Raw genomic sequence first — 23,489 nt, 5'->3', positions numbered from 1 at the left:
GATGTTTTAAAATCTGAATGTTCTAAAAGAAAAATGAAAGCATACAAATATATAAAATTACAACTCTGGGAGTAATTTGGTCCTTAAACGTTTTTTAAAAACCTTAACGGAGTTGCACAGTTTTAAGGAATTATCCAAAGAGTTCCATAAGTTTACAGTTCTATAGAAAAATGTTCTCTGACCGCTAGCTGTTCTAAAGAATGGAATTTGCAAAAGCTGCGAATTTCTGGTGCTACGTCGACTAACCTCGGCTCGCTTTATGAATTTTGATGAGAGGTAATCTGGAGCCTGACCAGTCATGCATCTGAAGGCCGTAGTAGCGTTCCGGTAGTAAAGCTGGCTTTGAACTGAAAGCCAATTTAGTTCCTTGCGAATTGGTGTAACGTGGTCAAATTTACGCGCACCGCTAACAATGCGGCATGCGAAGTTCTGCACCGCTTGTAACTTGTCAACATTACATTTTGAGGTATTTGACCAAACATTGGAACAATAAAATAACCTGCTGAAAACTAAGGAATTAATAATCATCAAAAGTGTACGTTTGTCGAAAACATGCTTGACACGGTTTATTTGGCCGAGGCGGGACATGCACGAGGAAGCGGTCTTAATTATGTGTTCATCGTAAGTTAAATTAGAATCCAAAATCACACCAAGGTCTTTGGCGGTGTCTGCGGGGACGATGTCCTCACCCATAATGGAAAGGGAGCGAAATTGCAATTTTGCACGCATCTGCCTGCTGCCAAATATCATCAGCTTGGTTTTGCCAGGGTTAAGTAACAATTGGTTGTTGGAACACCATTCTCCTATTTTAAACCACGGTGCCAGTGATACGTCGTTGCTAAAATCAACAGGACTGTAGTGTTTAAAACTTCTGGTTGTAATATAGACGGGTTTGGCGCGCGCTTTCTTCAATTTTAAGGTGACATAAACCAAGTCATGGTCGCTAATCGAGCTTTCCATAACCGTAGCCGTTTGAACTTGTCTTGTGTCCGATGCGAGGATAACATCTAGAATTGATTTCGAAGTCTCTGTAACTCGTGTTGGCGTGTTGATCAGTATTGACAAGTTATAGGAACGGCAGAAATTAACAAGGACATTAGCTCCAGGATCGTTGCTATTCTCAAGTCTGCAGTTCAAATCTCCCAATAGATAAATTGGAACATTGAACGACGAGGCATAAATAAAGTTCTCTGTGAGATCTGAATCGAAACAAGATAACGATGCGTCCGGTGGTCTATAGGTTGTACAGACAATGAAAGACTTCATGTTCCTGACGTGGATTTTTAGCCACAGTTGGTGAAAGCCAGAGGCCGTGATAAGAGATATATCGCTCAAGTACTCCGTCCTGTAATTTCGTGAGACATAAGCACATACTCCACCGCCAATCTTCGCTTGTCGGTCGATACGGTAGATAACATAGCCAGGAATTTCTATTTCCAAATCCGTAACTGAACTGTTGTTGTTGCAATTGTTTTGGATTTATTGATGGTACTGTGCGTGGAATAGCGAGGCCACAAGAAAACCAAAGGGTTATGTGCAATGGCCACAAGAGAATACATTCCATAAATTTCAGTGTTGTCATCCCAAACGGATTTTGCAAACCTTAATGGCCCCTTTGATGGTAAAAGATGCGACAGCACAATGCTCCAACAAACAGGCATTCTCAATGAGCTTCGGAGGGTAGCGTTACATAATGGGCATCCTCTTTGTCTTTATGGTGATCCTGCATACCCTTTGGGTGTTCAGCTTCAGGCCCCTTTAAAAAAAATTCAACTCACTCCACAAATGGTTTTGTACAATGCGCCATGAGTGAAGTAAGAGTTGCAGTTGAGTGGCTTTTTGGTAATATTACAAACTATTTTAAGTTTATTGATTTTAAAAGCCAATTACAAATTAACTTGAGTTCAGTGGGGAAATTTTACATTGTCTGTGCCCTTTGGAAAATGCGTTGACCTGTCTGTATAGTAAAATTGTGTCAGAAAAGTTTGAAGTTCAACCGCCTTCTTTACAGGACTACTTCCAATAATTTGAATTTGTTTCATTTTGTACTTTGGCCAATAGAAGAGTTACACATACTGATGTTGCAGGGTAAAAAATTTAAGAACTTGTACATTGTTTACCTTTTTTTTAAGGCTTTCTATGAGTGCAAAGGATTGTAGATCCAAATTTGTAAAATAAGCTGACAAGTGGAAAAAATATTTTCTTCAGTAGAAATAAACATCAGCACAATCTACATGTGTGGACATTTCTGTTTACACTTAATACTTTTGTGAAATTTATGCAAATTTTTGTGCCATTGTGGATTTAATCAATTAGTACACTTGCTAACTTAGGTCACGGAATTCCTTGAAAAGTACAGGAAATTTTCATAGCTCAAAAGTGTATTACCCCTGGCCCCTGGTTAACGTGTACCAATTACTTTATCTGGTAAACACAACATTTGTTTTATGATTGTACACAGTGTATTTTAATGATCAAAGTTGTAATTTTCTATTTTATTCGTAAAATGGCCTGCTGCCCAAAACTTTTATTTAATAAATAAAGATAATCAAGATAATTGGCCTTTACAATACAAAATATACTCTATTTGATTAAAAATTTTGTTTTATATAAAAAAATTAGATAACATACGAAACTCAGATAATGACATTGCATTTAATGCTGATGTATATCAAACCCAAACCCTTAATCTATCTTAAACTGTTGCTGAAATGCATGTTTGATGCGTCAAAACTTGCATCATTTGATGGTGCAACATGGCAAATTGTTGTTGTTGTTGGCTGTGCTGTTGTTGCTGTTGCTGCATTTGTTGCAGCAGTTGTTGAAATAATTTCATTTGCTCATTTTGAGCTTGCATTTGAGACATAAACTGTTCAGTTTGAGCTATTTGGGCTTCTTGTTCTTCCCTTCTTTCTTGAAGTTCTTGCTCCTTCATCTCTCGCATATTCTCTCCTTTTTCTCTCAACTACTCTATTGCTTCTCCTGATCTTCTTCTTTTTTTCTCCTTTTTCCCTTCATCCTTTTCTGTTTCTTCTTATCTCTTTTTGGTTTGACTGAACCTCTCCATTGCTCTCTCCCTCATCTCTATTGCGTTCTTTTTCTCCCCTTCTACCAGTTTCTTGGCCTCATCCTTCTGCTCTTTTGTCTTTTCAGATTCCATCTCCAATTCCACCAACTCCTCCACCAGCTTTTCAGCTTCACTCATTTCTTTATCTCCACCACCACTCTCTCTCTCCTCTTTTCTAACCTTAACACAGCCAGCGTAACAGATATGATTAGAAAACTAGGATGGGTCACATTAGAAAAAAGAATGATGAAGAACAGACCAACAAAAATGTGTAAAGTCAGATGTAATCTTCCTGACAATAAATCAGAAAAATATTTAAGATTTTGTGATGAGACCTGTACATGTGGAAGCTGGATAATAAAATATAACATTCCAACAAAAGATTAGCTAAAACAACAAAATATTCTGCCAAAGTACTCCTATTATCAAATACTGTTATCATCTGGTAAAACACATAGCTAATTTGCATTATTTTCTATTTTCATTTTGTTTTATATATTTTAATTTTTTTCGCGTTCAAAATTGCACTCTAAAAAGGGTTTAAACTTATTTACAAGACATTGGCCAGAGCTTTCTGAGCTGCTTTCGTCCATTGTAAAAATAACATCAACAACCACTGAAAAAAAAGTTGCATCGATTTTATTGTATCGACTGCTCAACTTGCTCATGCTGTTTACTAAAACACGATAAATTGCGAAAGTTATTGTTCAAAGATTTCTCAGAGTACCTTTAAAAGATGAAAAACTGTGAAAGAGAAGAACCCATACATCGGGAAAAAACCATCTGAGTGGCCTGATACTAATTATGGGTTGTTAATTAATTGAAACTTCCGATCACGTCCGTACGAAGAACCAGGCTCATGTATCAGAGCACTTTTGACAACACGCCCAGAAAAAAACTACAACGAGGAACACCTATCCTGGAAATTATTTTTCGATAATTCTATGAGATTCTCTTACCTTTTAAACCAGTTTAATGAAGGCAAATCCAAGGCGTCTTGATCAGGACGGGAAAACCTACCAAATGCCGTCCTAAACTTGTTGCGAGACCGGCAACGCCATCACCGGAAGTCGTATTAGACTCGTGTCCAGACTATCCGCGCGCTTTCCCGTTCTGAAATGACGTTCCCGTCCTCTTGCTAAACCACTCTACTAACATAACAATGGAACACCAAAAAAAAACCAAGCGTGCGCGAGATACCCACGTAATAATATAACACCAAGAAAAACCAAGTGTGCTTGATATTCCAACGTAAAAATCGAACACCTAGGAAAGCTAAAAGTGCACGAGATAAATATAAACATCAGGTACTAAAGAAAACTAAAAGTGTGCGAGATACTAACATAACCATCTGACACTGAGCAGATATAAAAGTGCACGAGATGTTAAGATAACAATCGGACAGCAAGGGAACTTAAAGTGCACGAAACTCTAACGAAACGATCCGCGACATGCACTGCTGGAAATTAATAAATCAGCAAGTTTTAAAAGACAAATTTTAATTAATTTTAATTAACAGCAATGGCAAACGCAATAGACTGTGGATGGACTGTAAAACAGAAACATTGAAATCCCATTAACTTTTAAGCTTTTGTGGGTTTGATGAATTTTTCTTTTTACTCATATCCTCCATGCTCACTTCTCCATTGGTTTGATTTTGAGTTAAGAAGATGTGGGATTGCTGTTTGTAGGGCTGGTAAAATCTAAATATTCCCAGTTTTTCAAACCTAAGGGTTGTGGGTTTTCACAGTTCGGAAAGACACCACTGAGATTTGAACAAACATCACATTCTGTCTGAGCACTGTACCACCAGCCTCCCCCTATCTTTGCAGAGCAAATACCTGAAGGATCTTCGTCCCACGCGCCAAACGAGCAGCCCTTATGGGGACCTAAAGAATCCTTAGGAACAGTTGCATTTCCTTGAAAATAAAATTAGCACAAATTTTAAGACAAGTTGCGGGCCTTAAAGTCCAACGATCAAAATATGTCGTTAAATTTCATACAATTGCCTACAGACGTGATTTCTCTGGAACTAAAAGTAATCGAATTAGCATTCGGTACTTCAGCGATTGGTTTCTAATGGACTGGAATAGTAAAATACGGACTATCGAAAGCAAAAGGCGATAAAACAGTCTTATCATCTCGTTTTCAACAAAACCTGCCGGTCAGAAAACGTGTCTGGGTCGTTTTGTCAATAACTTTTCTTGCAGCAGATTCATGTATACTTGTACATCGCACTCTTTAAAAAGGTTTCAGCAGTGGTTATCAAGATCCTTTCCACGGTCGCTTAACTTGTACTTTAAACGTTTAATTTACCTGATACCACCAATGTTTAGGCGGTATTCCATTGTCTCGTCTCCAATTCCAACCAGTCATACTCAACATAAACTTTTTTGCTGTTTGGTACATTCAGCTCTACTCGAAGCCTATTTTCTGTCTTACTGCTCGTCAAGCGGCGGATTTTGTCCAGTCCTTGCCAAAACTCACCAATTAGGTCACCAAAGCCATGTTTGTATTGAGTCAGCCCAGGTGTGTGCAGTCTTCTTGGAAACAGTGTCCACCCCCCACAGGATGTTGTTTGGTCACAATACACATCGAAGGCACCTCACTCATCATTGTATAAACGCCGCTGACTCTTTGTCCAGATTTGTGCAGCTCAGCACAGTTTCTAACTGTCAGGGGCATTAGAGAGAAAAAGGAAAGCAAATACAGTTTTAGCCACTTGAATGGGTAACGAAATAACAGTATAAACAATGAGATTTGGAAAGCTTCTTTACAAGTGTATAAATTAGTCTCACAATTAACATTCAGCACCGCTCTTTAAAGCAGTAAAAAATTAATATACCTCCTCCAACCGCACGCACTATCATTGAAGGTAATCCTTGTTGAACAGGGCCCGTACATTTTAGCCCGCCAAATTCTCCATTTTAGCCCGAAAAATGCACCACATTGCCCAACAAAGTGATAATGTTTGCTGCCCGAAACTTCTGACAATAACAGTATCAAAAGAAAACCCTAAGCGAGATGTAAGTACATTTCATTGATGTTCTGTTTGGAATAGCTTCTTCGTGATATCTTCCAAGCACCTTCCAGTATTCTTTTGGCCGTCTAGTTGGGCGGCACGCGCTGACGCTAAAAGCTGAATGGTCCAAGACAGTGCAACAAGTGACGAAGCAAAACCTAAAGAAACAAACTTCATCATACTATGAAAGCTCACTCCAGCTGAAGGCTCCTACGATCATTCAGAGAGTGATACAATTCGTGAATGAAAAAGCCACAATTGCTTAAGCCGTAATGTTCATTCCTCTTAACGTAATAGTTCTTTCAAAATGTAGACTCTTTAAAGAACAATTTAGTCAGAATCTCTTCTGTAGTGCATGTTAACTTCGGTTTCTCAACGCTTTCAAACACAAATCAGAACAAAAACCAAAAAGTCCTATACCTCCTTGTCTTCGATTACCAATCATATCGATTCCCCAGGGATTGAATCTCACAAAACATTGTTAAAAAACCGAGCTAGACTAAAACACACTGGGAAACATTTAGACAAAGAGACAAAACAAACAAATCAAATGCAAATGCCAAAAACAAAAAAAGGAAAATAAACAGAAAACAATTAAAAGTATTGACAAAAAAATTGACTATGGTCGTTAAAAATAGTATTAAGATAACCTTTCTATCAATCATATAGTTTTATGCATAAAGGTAAAGAACAGTAACGAATATTTGTCTTCAAAATCTCTTTTTGGGTCAGTCACAGAAAATAGAAACGATTGATGATTGTTCCTGCTTGTTTAACAATTATGGCGGTACGCGGTTTAGAAACTTGGCTGCACATAATTGGGTCGATGAGCACCGAGATTTTGCCTCTACTAGGCTGGAAATTGTCCTGAATAATTTGCAAGCATTTATTTTCATCCTCGAAATGACATTCGAAACCTTAATGACATTATACAAATATACAAATATACAAATATATTCATATTCAGTTCTGTGGGTTAGACGCTTATTCATATGAGTTTGCCCGCGCTTAGCGCTCACCGAAATTCATTTCCATGTTGCAATTACTTTATTACGGCTAGATATACGGTATATAATTCTCACAAACTGGCGGCGAAGTTATGAGAAAAAGTTATGAGGTCATTTCATGTACTTATATATTGATCCTTCGGCATTTCACTTGATAATTTTATCTGTCTTTAAGACTTGTCTTATACCTCATACTTTTTATGATATAAATTTAGCTTAGTTGCATGAATTTTATGTTTTCACCCCAGTGTCACTTTCACTGTTGGTAAGAGGTCATTCAGATTTTTTTCAGTGAACTCTTTTACCCCTTTGATGTAATTATCAATATTCTCCTCACTGTCTCCCATACATCTCTTTAAATTTTAGCTTAAAGAATTTGGTTTTTCATCAAACAAGTCCTGAGCTGTATACTTTAATTGATAAATTTTTCTTCTCATTACCTTTACGCTTGTTACTGTATTGTAAGGATAAATTACTTATTGATCACTTCTGGGAGTGTAAGGGTTAATATTGTTGAGGGAAAATGATATGCTGAAGCTTTATCCTTCATATCCACATTCATCTTCATTCTGTGACGTGCATATCAATAACTAGAGATTAATAGATTTGTTGAATAAAGGTATTTGGAGGCAGGAATTCTTATTACCTAGTTTTTCAGAAGGGGGTTTCTAGCAGGTTATCCACTCTTCAAAAATTGTGGAAATTTAAAAAATTAAATATTTTTTTGCCCTGAAATTATCATGAAAAAATTGAGATCAAAAGTGTTGAAAAGAATGAGAAGCAGTCTCAAGTGGTATGTTCTTCTAGCGGCAACAACAGCAGAAATGAAACCTGAATTTGGCGTTTTCCACTTAAACAAAAATTCCACGGAAGATTGCACTGATTGGGATAAAACTTAACCTTTTTACTCCCATGAGTGACCAAGAAAGAGTTTCTCCTTCCAATATCAATACAATATCAACCAGATAAGTGATGAGAATAAAGAAAAATATCAATTTGGGGATAAGTTGATCCAATACTAAGAGGGAAGAAGAGAGAGAGGTCTTACAAGCATAGCTGACAGTTGTTGTTCTTGATGGCTTCAGCCAAGTGCAGTGCTCCCTTATCTGTGATTTTATTTGCTGAGAGGTCTAACGTGTGTAGCTGACAGTTGTTGTTCTTGATGGCTTCAACCAAATGCTGTGCTCCAATATCTGAGGATTTTGTTCCCTGAGAGGATTAATGGGTGTAGCTGACAGTTGTCATTGTTGATGGCTTCAGCAAAGTGCTGTGTTCTGATGTCTGTGATGTTATTTTCTGTGAAGTCTAACGTGCGTAGCTGACAGTTGTTGTTGTTGATGGCCTTAACTAAGTGCTGTGCTCCAGTGTCGGAGATGTCATTAAATGAGAGGCTTAACGTGCGTAGCTGACAGTTGTTGTTGTTGATGGCTTCAGCTAAATACCTTGCTGCTTCATCTGTCACTTGATTGTTTTTGAGGTTTAACCAGCTTAGTTGAGATTCCTTACATTTTAACAATTTACAAATCTCAAAACAATCAAATGGACCAATGTTATTGTGATTCAAATCCACATGTGGAATTTGTTAAACATTCTTAATTACATTTACTAACGGAGAGCAATCAACGGCTGCGAGGTGACATGAACTAAAATTTACAAAATTAAAGTTAATTGGTTGAAGTTTTTTCTGAACTATCAGCTCCATCTCATTACTTTCGTTAATGCATTTAAACAATGTCACTGCTAAATCTCGTTTGTCTTCGGTCGGCCAAGAGTCACTTTCCTTGGCTCTTCATTCTCTGTCCACTGTTCGTTGAAGCCTGCACTTTTTTCCTCTTCAGTTTTCACAGGAAGGTCAGTGATAGTTGCGCTCGGTAGGTGAACTTTATCCTCCATTAGTCCAGCCAGAAACTGAAAAACCAGTTGCCATTTGCCGTTCTTGATGTTCTCGGAAACAAAGTTCCTTAATTCTGTTTCATTCATGTTGTTTACTAGGTGCCTTGCAGTGAAAAACTCTTGCATTGTAAGATGAATGAAACAGAATTGCTCCTCATCTTCCAACGCGGCATTTTGACGGTCGCTTAAGCGGTGAAAAAGAGCGCTGCCTTCCATTCCGCTTACTTCGTTTCCTCCAAGGATCAGATTTCCTTCTGATTCCTTCAAACGCCACTTTTCCTAGCTTTTCGAATTTCTCCTTCACCGCCAAGGGCAAATCATCCGATAGAGAGTTTTTGCGAGTGAAATGTCGATCGCGGAATTCTTTCGTATGTTTGAAATAAAATACTTTATCACATAAACTGCGGTGTTATACAAGGAGTTTCAGCCCTGAGAAAAGACGGAAAAATATCGTATTTTTTCACGTGTGTTGATATAGCCAATCAGCTGCTGAACGTCACTCGACTTTGGCGCTACTCGGTCAGGTTGATGAACGAACGGCAAAGACTTCACGATTCTTAATACAAATTGTTTGTTGGGCTTTCTCGAATTAGGGCGGCTAAAACACTAAAAAATCCGTATCGCTAACAGAGAGTGAGGTTCAAACTATCCTAGCAGGGGAAGAAAACCAATATACTGAAAGAAAAACCGAAAGTTACGTATTTAGTGGCTGTGGTGTTAGCATTTCTCTCAGCTGAGAATGAAAATCGACTGGAAGATTTGTCACTAGCCGATTTTGGCCGTTTACCTGAAAGACTTCTTCTGTCGGTAAGGACAAAGTCAATAAATGTGAATTTTGCAAATTGAAAATTACGACCATTGTTGTTTTTGTAATCATGATTCAACGCATTTTTCCATCTTAAGAGTTAGCGCCAACGCACTCTATGATTGTTATGATTCGGGGATTGTCGATTCATTTACTTTCATTCATTAATGAAGTCGGCTTTTCTTCTCAGTAAAGGGCTATTGTGTTTATATGATAAACAAAATAAAACATGGTTGCTTGTAGATATGGAATTTCTCTTCTCGTGTTCAACTCGACATCTCACTCGTGAGCTATCGAGTTAAACACTCGAAGAGAAATTCCATATCTACGCGCAACCATGTACTATTCTCTATTTCACTGCAATCTTGTATATCGTGGTTAATTTGAAAGGGAGGGTAACACTAGTGAAACTTTCGAACTGCATTATTTCTGACAGACTTGAGCACATGATAAAGTTTAATACAACATAGTGTCTTGCCGATTCCGGGTCGACCGACGATTAAAACTTTCTTACTTTCTACATTCAGAAGGTCATCCAGACTCGTGATTCTTCGTCGCGCGACCTTGGATAAACTTTGAGTAGCTTTTGTCTCTCTGTAGTAAACTTATACTTAGCCCTGTTCGGGATGATCACAAGGTTTGTGTAAATCTGATCCAAAGTCAAATCTCTGGCTGCTGTTTGTTCGCCTGGAGGACGTGGAAGCGGTGATTGGAGTTTGTCGAGACACTGAGTGTCTTTTAATTATTTCCTTCATTCGTTCGATGAATAGTTGAAGCTGTTCAGGCTTCCGAGGTTCTTGGCGTAACTCGATTTGAGTCAGAGGGGGTTCACGTTCTCGTGGCTGTAGCGGAACATCATCCTGCTTTTGAGGTTCACTTTGCAACTCGACCTGGGTCGGATGGTTTCCTTGCTCTCTTGGCTGTGGTAGAACAGTTTCATGTTGTCTTCTTCCTTCTTGCTGCTTAGGTTCTTGATGTGACTTGTCGTGGTTAGCATTTAGATGGATTTTTAAGAAGTCCGAGTCTTCCATAAAATTCCTTTCTATGCATGCCCGTAACAAAATGTAGACGGTTTCAGTCAGAGTGCCCTTGACGAAAATTCCATTCACTACAAGGACAGCGTAAATCCAAAAGGTTTTCTTCACCGCCCGTTGATTGTGACATTTGTGAAGAGTACTGTTTGGGGCGGCGTCCGATGAATTCCTTGGCTCATTGGTTCCAGAGATTAGATCATGATAACAGTCAAACGTGGAGGAAAACTTTACAGGATAAAGTAACTGAGTTTGAAGCAATACGAAGAGAACTCCTGGAACAAGTCTCGTAGATAGTTGACAACAGTAAGCGATAAAAAGCTTGTGTCTGCAATTTGTTGTTTGTCTCATTGGGTTTTCTTGGTCGCGCGACTGTCCGCTCTCTGGATCACAGTTACGACTGCTCGACGTCAAATGATCGACTGTATTTCTCACTGTTTGGGAGTACATAACACAAACAGTTCCAATAAGGAAGAAATTTACGATCACAAAGCCACAGACAGGAACACCGTATTTGTTGTTCTGCTTCTCGTATTTCTCGAAACATTCTCCACGGACAAGGTCGATGTTTTCACTCTTCACTCCACCACGACTGAAATCGTACCTGGATTCGGTGTTTTCCACTTCGGCAAAAATGCCAAAGAAGATTACATTGATCACGAACCAAATTATAATTGCGGCATAGCTTATTTTGCTGAAGGTTTTTGGTGCTAGTGATTCCTTGAGAGTATCCATCGTATAAGTACTTTTTTGCATTGTCACTGTTTTCGATGTGATGAAAATCGCTGTCTAGCTCTGGTTGTCGATTTCCAGTTATTCATTGTTTCAATTTTTATTTATGGAAAAACTGCAATTTCAACGATTCGTGGACGACCCCAGGTAGGTGAGGTAACCCGCCTAGCCGTGGTCGAAAAATAAAACGCGTTTACATACAATCTTACAACCTCCGGGGTGCTGGGGTGAGATTTCTTAAGGTTGTTGTTGCGCTTGCAGTTAAGGAGTTTGAGCAGAGGCGTCCCAAGCTCACATCTCGAGAAAGACGAAAGATTAATTCTTGGACGCGTACGCAGTGTTAGGTTACGCGAGGAACCGTTGACTTAATACGTTATACGGAATAGTTTGGGAAACGAAATATGGTCGATTTACGACGCTAAACATATAAATATCCAAAGTTAAACAAAGATAGGTACAACTTGCTATTATGTGTCACTCTCAATAAAACCAAATTAGCGTAGTATCCAACCAGTGAAAAGAAAAATGTTATGATGAATAAGTGGTTACTAATTGTGAACCAAGTAAACAGCTATTAGAACATGAAAATTCAAATTATTAACAAAGAGTGTTGTGAGTTACTGGACCAATATTTACACAGGGCAACTCTGCAAACCCACTGTTATACCCAATAAAATTTGAACATCAGTTGAGAATTGGCCTAAAATGTACCAAAAACTCTTGTATATATGGGGGAATAAAGAACTAATCATAAGAAGAGTTTGCTTTGATTTAATGACTAACCTGTATCCCTTAAGATGGAGATGTCTTTTAATTACTACACAACTTATGTATTGCAGGTTTGTTAACCTTCAGCAGTCAATTTCAGCTGATACAAAAGATGCAGTAAATGCTTTGGTAAGAAAAACTCCACTGTCCTTATTAGCCATTTAATTGTTTTTTGTTTTGTACATTTTCTAAAATTAGAACACAATGCTACTTTTTAGATTCAAAGTTTCTCTTGAAATCCTAGCCTTTGTCCATCTGACTAATTGAACTCAAAGAAAACAAAGGCAGACTCCAATCTTTAGGATTATCACTGGATTCTAGTGATGAAGATTCATCCATGCCTTCCTCTTTTGGAAAGGTATGTTTTTCAGAATTAATCCCTTAAATCCCAAGATCTGATTGTTAATCCTCCCTTCAAGCTGCATAAGATTTTCCTATGCTTGTAAATTAGTTACAAGAATTTGGTGCTAGATAAAGATCACAAATTTTACTTGATAAATTTCAGTGATCTCATTTCCTGTTGACTGGATAATGAATGGATATTATTCATTATTAGCATGTTGATCACTTCTAGGAGTTAAAGGGTTAAGCAGATGAATATTGTAAAATATTTCAGTTGACCTTGTTTTTAGGATTCTGCATATGAACATGATAATTTTGATGTATCTCCTGGTTTACTTTAGATGGGTACCTGTCACCCTTGAAATTCGCTGAAATTGCAGAGAATTTGGATCCAGATAAACCTCTTCATGTGAGTAGAATTTTCGATGTTTATAGTCTTTTCATGTTCTCACCTAATAAATTAAACACTTATCTGGAATATAGAATACTTCCATAGCTTTCAGTACATGATTGAAATTTCACAAGGAAACTTCATAAAGACATGTTTTGGAATGACTTGCACCATTATCAAATTTATGTAAGGAACTGTTGCTTTTGTTCTTACACATCACATGCAGTTATATTGAAGGTTTAAATCACATCACAATATTTGAAACTAGTATTGTTACAATAGTTCACACCTAGCTGAACATTTTTAGCATACAACTTGGAACAGTGCACATTCGTCAAGTGCTTGTTAACAAGATAATTTTTGTTTGGCTTCTGTAATTTACTTCTAAATTTATTTACAGGTTCAGATAAAAGCATTAAACACACTGTACCAGTTTCCATTGTCAGATGAACTTACCAGTAAAAACTCAGAAGGAATCAGAAAAGGACTATTGGTTGTATTGGCTGATGAGGACAAACAGCCAGTGGTATGTGAATTCCTCATTTAATTAGACTATCTGGTGTTTTCGAACCATCAATAACTTTACTTTCTTTGAAATAATTTGACTTATTTTCCTACATGAAAAAAGTCTTAAGTTTCATGCTAGGATGTTCATGGCCTGATCTGCTCACATAACTAAAGAGATCCACACTAGTGTTGCTGAGAATTGTAACTGAAAAAAGTTTCACAATTTGTTTGTACTCTTTTGCTTAATGCTTTGAATAGCAATAGATCGAGCTAATAGAGCTAGAGCTAATAGATCTTTCCAGATCAGACATCCTGAATGGCATGTTAGTTACACAATTGTATGCTTTGCTAACTTGTAATCAATAGCTTACATTTAACACTAGTTGGGAGAACCCATCAATATACATTCACCATTGTAAAAGACAGGTTGTGAACATTAGACAAAATATAAAAAGCATCAAGCTCATTAAATAAATAGATATGATAATTGTGTGTGTGTGTGAAAATAGTGACAAAACTGAAAAAAGGCTTCACAGCAAATTGACAACTTCCTACTGTAGATAGCTATGTGGAACACAGAGACACACTAATGGAAAATTCTCCTTCATTAAACATACAACGATCGGCAAAACTGTAAACCGGATAGAATCATGAGAAATAGGTTTCCAACTTTGATAAGGCAAGTTCTAAATGTGAGATACAGTTGTCATGCACGCTTAGTATATGTAGGTACAAGAAGTTCATTTGGATTACAAGGAACCTGGAAGAATTTTAAGTGTAAACGCGACTTAGCGCTTCATTGACCGTTATCATCATGCTTTCCATAACCATTGGCAGAACCATAAAGTTAGCAGCGAGAAAAAGAGTCTGAAAGTTTACCTATTTGAACAGCTAGGCAAACAACTTTCGATTCTACATTGTCTTTGTCTGGGTCTGGATTTCGATGTTTTGATCTATATTCTTTCACTAGTAGCCTGACCTGATTCTTTCAATATCCCTGATCTGCCCTTCTTGTAATGACAGGTCTCCATGCTGAGACACCGGATTAAAACGTCCGAAATTTGAAGCTTTTACTAGCCAAGAAACGCGCCCTACTGGGTTTATTATATTACGTGACCATCCTTTTGGTAAAGGAGAAGCCGCTGACAATAATCGAAGCCGCAAATTGTCGACAGTAACGACATCGTGAATATGAAAGAGATCCACGCAGTATTGTAAACTACTTAATCAGTAGTGAAAATAAGGCCTGAAAAAATTCAGGCCTGTACGAGATTTGAACCCATGACCCTTGCGATACCGGTGCAGCGCTCTGGTCATTATGTAAGTTCCAAATAATTTTTTTCAGGCCTTATTTTCACTACTGCTTAAGTAGTGTACAATACTGCGAGGATCACTTTCATATTCACGTCTTTATCCGCAGTTCAAATAAATGACTTTCATATATTCTTAGCCAGTAACGACATCATCGACGTTGATGAAACGAAGAAAAAGCTATGAAAAAATGTCGTGAAGATGAATATCAGCTTAAAGTGATGGATGTGCTTCAGTTGAACGGACTGTGTATTTTCTTTGGACGGACTGTATATTTTAAAAACATAGCCACTAGGTCAACAACTAGCGTTTAAAACTGGTGAACACGTGTTGAAAACGAGATGGCGGTGAGATTAAATTAATTGCTCGAACTAGTTATCTGAAGTAAAACGTGTCTGTCTCTACCCAGGGTTATGGAATGCTCATAGCGGAGTTTGCAGCGCGCTAATCATAGTAGTAACCTATCATCACCTGTCAAGACGAAAAAATTTGGACTTGCGACCTTAAGACCGACCGTGAAAAAGCTACTTTTAGCATGCGCAGCCAACTGCATTGCGGGCACTATCTTAGCCATTACGTAATGGAAGGGTGAGAGGGAAGGTAATGCGCAAACACGATTGCGTGCGTAACCTTGATACCTCGTTAGTGTGCGCTAGGAAACACCGGGAGATGACGATAAAGTGCACATACTCCAGTGTCAAGCTTTAGTGCAGCGTACCGCGAGCACACGGTTAGGCATTATACGAGGGCTTCACATGGGCTAGTAAATGAGAAGCCACGTAAGCAAATAATTTGCAACCCGCGTTTTGAGCAGGAAATCATACTGGTGAGGATGTAGTTGAACAATAATTCTCAGTATTTTTCTATTTCTAATTAAGTTGCCGAGCAACAATACCGGCAGAGCTTAAGCTTTGTCAACCGGAGGAAATTGTTATAATTAAAGTTCGTGGAGAAAGGGATTTGAGCGAAAATAGGCTGGAAACCGCCAATGACAGAGCCACCAAAGAAAGAAAGAAATAAAAGGCATAAAGCGAATCGAAAGAAAGTCAGAAAGGACGCTAAAATTGGCAGAATACTGCGAGAGGAACGTGGACGAGAACAAGAAAAGGCATAAGTAAAAAGGCGAATATCTAACGAAGAGCAACGTGGAAAGGAAGTGCAAAGATCTCCAGAAAACAGACTGAAAAGAGGTCATGAACAAAGAGAAAGCGAACTACGATAAAGAAGAGGAAGTAGATCGTGTCTTATCTGGGTTTTTCCTCTTACGCTAAGGCCCTGAGAAATTCAAACCTTTTTTTCCCGTTTGACACTAGCTTCAGTTTATAATTCAAATCACGTTTCGGTAAAGCAATGACTTTGGTATTCATCGCTTTAAAACCCTCGCACCGGTGCACCGCTCGAACAACGTTTCAGAGTGTTCGTATTCTTCAAGTTATTTCTCGTCCTTTCGTTTGGAATGTTTAATATAGTCGTGGTTTTAAGGGAAAAGAAGCTATCTTACGGATTGTGTTTTGCCTTGAAAGTTTTCAAATGATAGCGAATGGCGTGAGAAAGTTTTCGTCATTCTATCTTCAGTCAACTGTGGCAGGGTTTACTTTATTCATTTAAAAAATTCGCGCTTTGTCGAGGATATGTTTTACCCTAAGAATGAAGTAATGGCCTTTCCAAACATAGGCATGCGTAGCATGCAAGAATTATTTTTTCAGCTGGGTGGGTTGAGATGGGACACTTTGTGTACCTAACGTTTTCATTTTTGTAACAGAAAAAGAGCACAACTTTCAAATGGAGAAAAATATCGCATTACTACACCTTAAGAGCCATTTTCCGAGAAAATCGAAAATCGCAAGACACTCGTTAAAAAAACGAATTTTTTTTTCTTTTGCCAAAACATCCCTTTTAGTGACCTTATTCAAGAAAAAACAGTTTGGGGTTCACGCTTTTCATTGTACGGGAGAAATAACAAATAGTTTGAAAAACCGTTTTATTGCTGTCTTTTTGCGCTTAAAAACAACAGAATCCGACCGCAACTTCGAGAAAACGGTGGACGCATAAGAAACAATCCCTAACATCGAAACTTCAGCCGAGTATTATTTCGTTCTTAATCTTTAAAATCCTAAAAGGAAAATTTGAAGAAAGAAATTTTTAACATTTACAATCGACAAGTTTAAAAAGGTCGTATTTGTGTCTCTTGAAATGTTAGAAAATGAAAGCGAACTTTAACCGTTGTAAAAGCCCTCTGGTATATGCCGCTTCCTAGTAAAACCCATATAGAATAAAGCCTTGGCTATTGAAGTAAATTACATGAACGTTTTAGCTCTGGAAATTAAATACAGCCCTGAAACTGGAGTAAGCAATTTGAGAATTTAAGTTAATAAACTTAATGCAAATTAGACGGCCTGCTGAATGAATTCATACTAAATGCAAAGTTTAGTGTAAAAGGACTACTTACTGTTGCTTGTAATATGTTTTTACAGTGAAAATGTTATTTCTAGCTTTCAGCTGTGTTGGTTAGAGCCGTAAATAACTTTTTATATGACGACTGAAAAACGTTTGTTTAGCTACTTTGCTACCGGCGAAATCATCGAGATCGTAACTTCGAACTGAAGCTGTCATCGCTTGACGAAACTCCGTTACCACAATTTTAAAATAGTTTTCTTCAGGGGGAAAAAGCAGAATTAAAATGCATTCGAGACCGTTGACTTCGATTTTGAATTCGTTTAGTTAAGATTTCAAGCCACCACAAGGTCTTATGACCTCTACTGACCCGGAAATCGGTTATATGCCAAAGTCACGTTAGCAAACCGTCACGAAATACTCAATAGCTTCTGTTTTCGGCCTTTGTTTTGGTAGAAAAAAATATATCAACTTTTTACAGAACAGACCTTCTTTCTTTATTTGATTTATATATTTGTATTGGTCTGGACACATGCATATGCTGACCGGCTGTGAAAGACATTCATCACAGTTTTTGATTCAGAGTGGTATAATATTTCCCAAAATATTTCAAACACAAATGTTTCCTTAATAAGTTCGTTATTCCCGAATTTCCCACCTTGCAATAATCCCTACAGCAAAAAAAGAAAAAAAAAAAAGCATAAAAGTCAACTTTATAGCTTGCTTTAGTTTTGTTTTGGATTTTTTTTTATGATTTTTCCTCCGAAACCAGGAAACCCTAGCCAGGTAACTAGAAATTCTCAGTTTCATTTAGAGCTTGTCCACAACACAACTTCAAACTTGCGTGTGCTTATCGCATCCTTAAAACCTTCCAGACCTCTTCAAAATTTTTGAAAAGCCTATTGAGGCTAATAATAATCTTTGAGTTAACTATGACCAATTCACGCCGCGAGCGCGAGAAAAGGAGAACCACTCCGCAGGGCTGAATACGCGATGTGGAGTGTTATAAAATTCCACATTCTCGCGCGTAACGCTTTCTCTAGAGACCTCTAGAAGTGTTGTTTAGCGAAGATAAACAAAGTTATCTTTGGTTAACTCAAAGAACTTGCAGAAATACCTCCAGCCTGCATAAAAGGCGCTTTATGAGCCAAGCGAGGCGAAAGTGACATTTTGCACGAAGCGCAAGAAGCGACGAGGGGAGGAGAAAAATAAAGCTTTATTTTTCTCCATCCCTCGTCTCGCGCTTCGCACTCGTTTCGTGCTTCGAGCAAATACCGCGTTCGCCTCGCTTGGCTCATAAAGCGGCTGTTATGCAGGCTAAAATACCTCTTCACATTTATAAGATAAGGTGTCATTGATTTGTCAGAGCGGGAAGAGACATTTATAACGTGCAAATAGTCACAAGCTGAAAGGTAACTGACTGATTTGTAACAAGGACTCACCCTGACAAACAAGAAATGATCTCACTTTCCGAAAAGGAACGCTATTTTAAACATAAACAAACTTCAAAAGTAAGTAAAGGAAGCAAAACAATCAGCAAAATAGATTTTTTTCTTGACTTAGTTATTCCGGCGAGAACAAATGGTGAATGATTCACTCCTGGAAGCAAGCCTCTGAGGAGAAGTGAGAACACCGTTTAGGCAAAACTCTACAATTTATGTACTTTACTAGCCTGTTCACAGACTCTCTTCATTTTTAGATATCGTCGAGTGCACGTATAAAAAAAAAAGCGCGTTCCGCCCTCTCTCACGAGCAATCGCTTATCTTGTGCGCGCACCAAATTCCCAAAACAGAAAAACGTCTGTGAGCAGGGTAGTACTTTCTGTTTCTACATATTTTTCCCACGGAGCTGGCAAGTGCAATTAATGACGGCTTTTTAAAGCAGGTCAACGTAGAGCGCTTTGCGGCGAACAGGCTTGGGAGGTACTTCTAATTCTAGTTGCTGACAAATGTTTTGAAGCATTCCAAGTTTAAGTCGCTCCAGAGATCCTCCCTTGGCCATGGCACAGAGATCGTACTGATCGTAAGTGATGGGTTGCTGTAGCGTGATGGATAGGATTGTTTCTCTTGCCATGGTAAAGTTTTCCTCTTCTCCTACAGCTTGGATTTCAGCATCGTCGGATGTTTGCCGTCGGACCTTCGCTGCAAGACGTGAGAAATATGAAGTGCACTGCTGCGGGGTAAGAAACCCGGATACTTTGAACAAACGAACACCATCAGGTCCTTGTGCACGTCTCATTTCACGTGATACGATATCACCGTCCAGTTTTCTGCCGCTGGTTTGACCAATTGTAAACTTCGCATTTAGATAATCCCTCTGGTTTTGGTTAAAGCGATATGCTTTTTTGCTCGGCTTTAGCGCCCATCCTTCTTTTACCTCTACTTCGCCGGATGTAGCCTATCTTGCATCCCTAAAAGACGCAAACGAAATAACTTGACTGGTCGTGCCCTCCTCCAACCTGGACTTGTAGTCTAGTTTGGCAAGGTCTAACAAAGACCGTTTCTCTAAAGACTTGGTGCATTTCTCTAAAGATAGGTGTTTTTCGAGAGAAGACAGCCTTTGAAAGACCTTAACACACCCATCCTGAGGGCAGGTAAATACGGATGACGATTCATTTGTATTGTCAGTGGGATCATGAACCTGCTCCACTTCCGTCTCTTGCTTCTTCCTTGACTGAGTCGGTTTTGGGCTAAGGGGTCTAAAGTCTCCAGAAGAAAACTCAGATGAAAGCCAACCAATGCCATGCTCTGAAGTAGATAACACATAAAGAAACAAGATTTACATAAAAAGCACTGTTCACCTACTTCAATACTTCACTCTGCACAGCCTATGAAGAGTGCCCCTTTGGTCCACTTTGCTGCGCGAACAGATGAAACGTTTGCTTTTTACATCTTATGACCGGACATGTTCTTCAGAACCGCCATATTCTGCAATGTTCGTTTTAAAAATTTTGTAGAACAAATCAAGGACTATAAATTTATAAAGGGTCTAAGGGGCTTAAGTCTTTTACAAAGCAAAACCGCAAGGGGTGGCAGACACCCGCTCCTCCTGCGTACCAGGATGGGAAATGGATGCCTTTCATGCGTCTGAAGGCTATAACAAACGATAAACGTACACCTTTTTACTCAAACTATAAAAAAATATATATTTGCGCGATGAAATAATTCCAAAAAAGGAAGAATTGTGAATTTTCATCAGACTAGCCTTCTGATGTTGTTTCCAATGGGATCTCTTTTCCCTTTCCCATACCATAAGCGCGCCAAGCTACGAGAATTTCGTCTTTAAACTCGAAATTTTTCATTTGTTGATACCAATAATCTTTCTGTTGTCATCTACTACTGCTTCCTCTTCAACACTTTGCATGACAGCAACTCGAACTCCTTCTATCCCCCCATGCGAAAGAAGAGCACTCTTCAGTTGTTCGGCATTGGTCACGTCATTTCCTTCGTTTATGAAAGTCCTGACGTGATTCTTGCAGGTTGCAGCGAGCCTGTCTGCGGCACCTTTTCCACCCTGTGGGTCAGAAAAGTCATTGCGCTTGATTTCGATGCCGGTGGAGGAGGATATCACTGGGCATGAGAGTACGGTGGACGACGAATGATAACATCCTGCGTTATCTTGGCGAAAGAACGCCTTGTTAATCTCACTGTGCTCCAGCTTGATGGTATTCAGGACATCCTGCATGATTTTAACCACTGCAGCACTGCCTTGATTGCACGACTGGACTATGTGCAGAAAGCCCTGCCACTGGAGTACCCCGCTCACACGACGGTAGACGACAGAAACGTGCCAGGAGATACCTCGCTTACCAAACCAGTCGGTTTGGGACTCTCTGTATTTCTGTGGCAGGAACTTCATGGCCCAGTCGTTAATTATCAAGAGAGTGTTGTCGTCAAGTTTCTCCAGTGCATCTATTCTCGCTTGGTCTTGGTTAGCTGATCTAAGGATGTGGCATTTCCAGGACATTATGGCCAGCTGGGCTGTCTGGAATATAAATAGCGCTTCGTCTTTCGCGTCCTGGGTCGGAAAGGTCGTCTCGCCAAGGACCCGTTCAATCTTTGCCAGAGTTCCCTGAAGACTTTGACAACGGTCACAAAGATCAGTGTGTTGGTGACTGCATTGTTGCTGGTAATCTGCATCACTACTGTCGCTAAGAGCAAACAACACACAATGGTCTGCTACGTTAGAGGGGCTTGTGACATGAACCTGTTGATAAAACAAAACTGAGATTACTGTTTGTCTGTGCTTATACTTTAATATAATAGTTAATCAAATGATTTTTTAATCTAACATATATTATTTACGAAAGGGGGCGAATAACTTTTAACCTTAACCATAGAAAAAAAAAACTATCCTCGTGTGCGCATTGTTAATCTCGAGAATTTATGTAAGCTAGTTACACGTGCACCATTTAGTGAAGAAAAAGAGTACAAAATATATATTTGTTTTACGGAATGATTTTGTTGACGAGGTAAAATAAGTACTTACTTTTAGTTTTATTCAAGCTGTCTTTCTGGAGTCAGAATTCACATTACCTCATAGTCCCCCTTCAAATACTGCTTGCTTGTCATAAGAGCTTGCACAACTGTAGTCTCCCACTCCTTGCCGGAACCTAATCCCCCTATTTGGCGTACGAGGGCCACGAGATCATCAAATGCGCGAGCACCTTCAGCTGCAAAATAATCTAAGCCCTGCAGTGATTTTCTTACAGAGGCACTGCACTCAAAGAATACCCGTCTCATAGTAGTTTCGCTGAATGGTTTGAAGTTGATCTCCAAACAGTACTGAGTGTACTGTTGTATCACTCACTCGGGTATCATCATACGGATTACGTTAGGTACTTGAATAACCTCACCAGACGAAAGCTTGAGATGTTTTTGCCCAAATGGAAGGTCCTGAACAAGATGCGGGCTCGTGATGAAACCAAGAAAGTGGTCAATCTGCCTCAAGTCTACTCGTATTCGTGTGGCAGGCTGTTGTGGAACTTGAGCGCCTCGGCCAAACTGTGATCGATGAAGATTAGCCATGGAGTATCGGTATCTTGTCAACCCCGGTATATAACGGGAAGTGTCGTTGAAAGTTCCAACCCCTGCCATAATCGAAAGCACTTGTCTACGGGTATCCCAGCTGGTTGCATTCTGGTACACTTCTGCTAGGGCTTCTAAATACAAATGCTCTGAATGTGACAACTCACTTACACCTAGGGCCTTGTTCATAGCCGTAGAAGAGGCTAAACGTCGCCAGAGTTCACCAGCATTATCAGGGGTGACGCTCTTTAGCACAGTTGCTACTATTTCTGTGGCTCTCCTTGTTTGACGTTGTCTTGTTCGATCAGAGGAATCACTCCAAGAAAGCCATGGCTTTCCAAGCGGTTCAAGTTTGCATGCTGCCAGGAACTCACTCAGCTTTTCGCGCGGCTCATGTAAGATCACAGGTGTGGGCTCGTCACTCTGAGTGGAAGCTGTGCTTATTGTGTCTGGTGACAGAAAGGTGTCATTAGCGATTGTTAGTCCAAGGCTTTCTGCGAACTCTTCAACAGATTGACCGGTATCACTTTGTCCTGGAGATGAGTTTGAGCTGTTCTGTAACATACAAAAAAGACGTTTAGACATCAATGTTACTTCAATATTTCTGTTTATTTTGTCTCTAGGCATTAGTTTTTTATTATAGTTCGAAACTTAAGTTATACATCATTTTAAAAAAAGAAAATATGAATTTATATCCATACCGCTATCATTATAAATACTCCCGCTCCAGCCAGACCGAAAGGAATTTAAGGAAACGAACAGTGACCTATTCGTCTTAAAATCATTTTCAGAGTCATTTTCAAAGTTTACAGTTATTCACAGTTACCCAGCCCTTTCGGAATTTTGGCATTTGTTATGTTGGAATAACAGTCTGTATCCAAGGTTACCGTTTACTTACTTACACTTGCTTCTGAAGTCTCTAGTTCTACGCATGGAGTAACTTCAATCATTGGTGCGGGTGTCACTTTCTGTTGTTGGTTTGTCTCCGCGAAATGTTGCTTGCACATTCTGCAAAGAGCTGTAGCAAAAATAAATGTTAACCTTGTTAAAAGGCCATCGCTGATTTCTTTACTATTCTTCAAAGCCATTTTCTTCTTTGGGGGGAGGGGAACAGGAGAATAAAGGGTATTGTAACGCTTGCGCATATGTTGCTTTACGCCCTCGCTCGTTTAAAATCAAAGCGTATACTTT

The 23,489-nt window shown here is 39.0% G+C and overlaps 1 long non-coding RNA gene and 1 pseudogene across 2 annotated transcripts; both read right to left on the bottom strand.

The window, feature by feature from the left end:
* Positions 1-4,549: 4,549 nt before the first annotated feature.
* Positions 4,550-14,694, bottom strand: LOC113685999 (uncharacterized). Its single transcript, XR_016181702.1, has 3 exons — positions 14,545-14,694; positions 5,384-5,739; positions 4,550-4,986 (listed from the first exon to the last, which is right to left on the bottom strand). It is a non-coding gene; the product is annotated as an uncharacterized LOC113685999 (long non-coding RNA).
* Positions 14,695-18,825: 4,131 nt separating this feature from the next.
* Positions 18,826-23,316, bottom strand: LOC149036396 (uncharacterized; annotated as a pseudogene). The gene is made up of 4 exons (XR_016181481.1): positions 23,207-23,316; positions 21,807-22,853; positions 20,476-21,477; positions 18,826-20,018 (listed from the first exon to the last, which is right to left on the bottom strand). The product of XR_016181481.1 is annotated as an uncharacterized LOC149036396 (transcript).
* Between the last annotated feature and the right edge of the window lie 173 nt (positions 23,317-23,489).

The sequence above is a fragment of the Pocillopora damicornis genome, chromosome 12, assembly GCF_964200805.1.
Source record: "Pocillopora damicornis chromosome 12, jaPocDami1.2, whole genome shotgun sequence".
NCBI lineage: Eukaryota > Metazoa > Cnidaria > Anthozoa > Scleractinia > Pocilloporidae > Pocillopora > Pocillopora damicornis.
The sequence above is the reverse complement of the archived record's forward strand: the minus strand, read 5'-3'. Positions and strand labels throughout refer to the sequence as shown.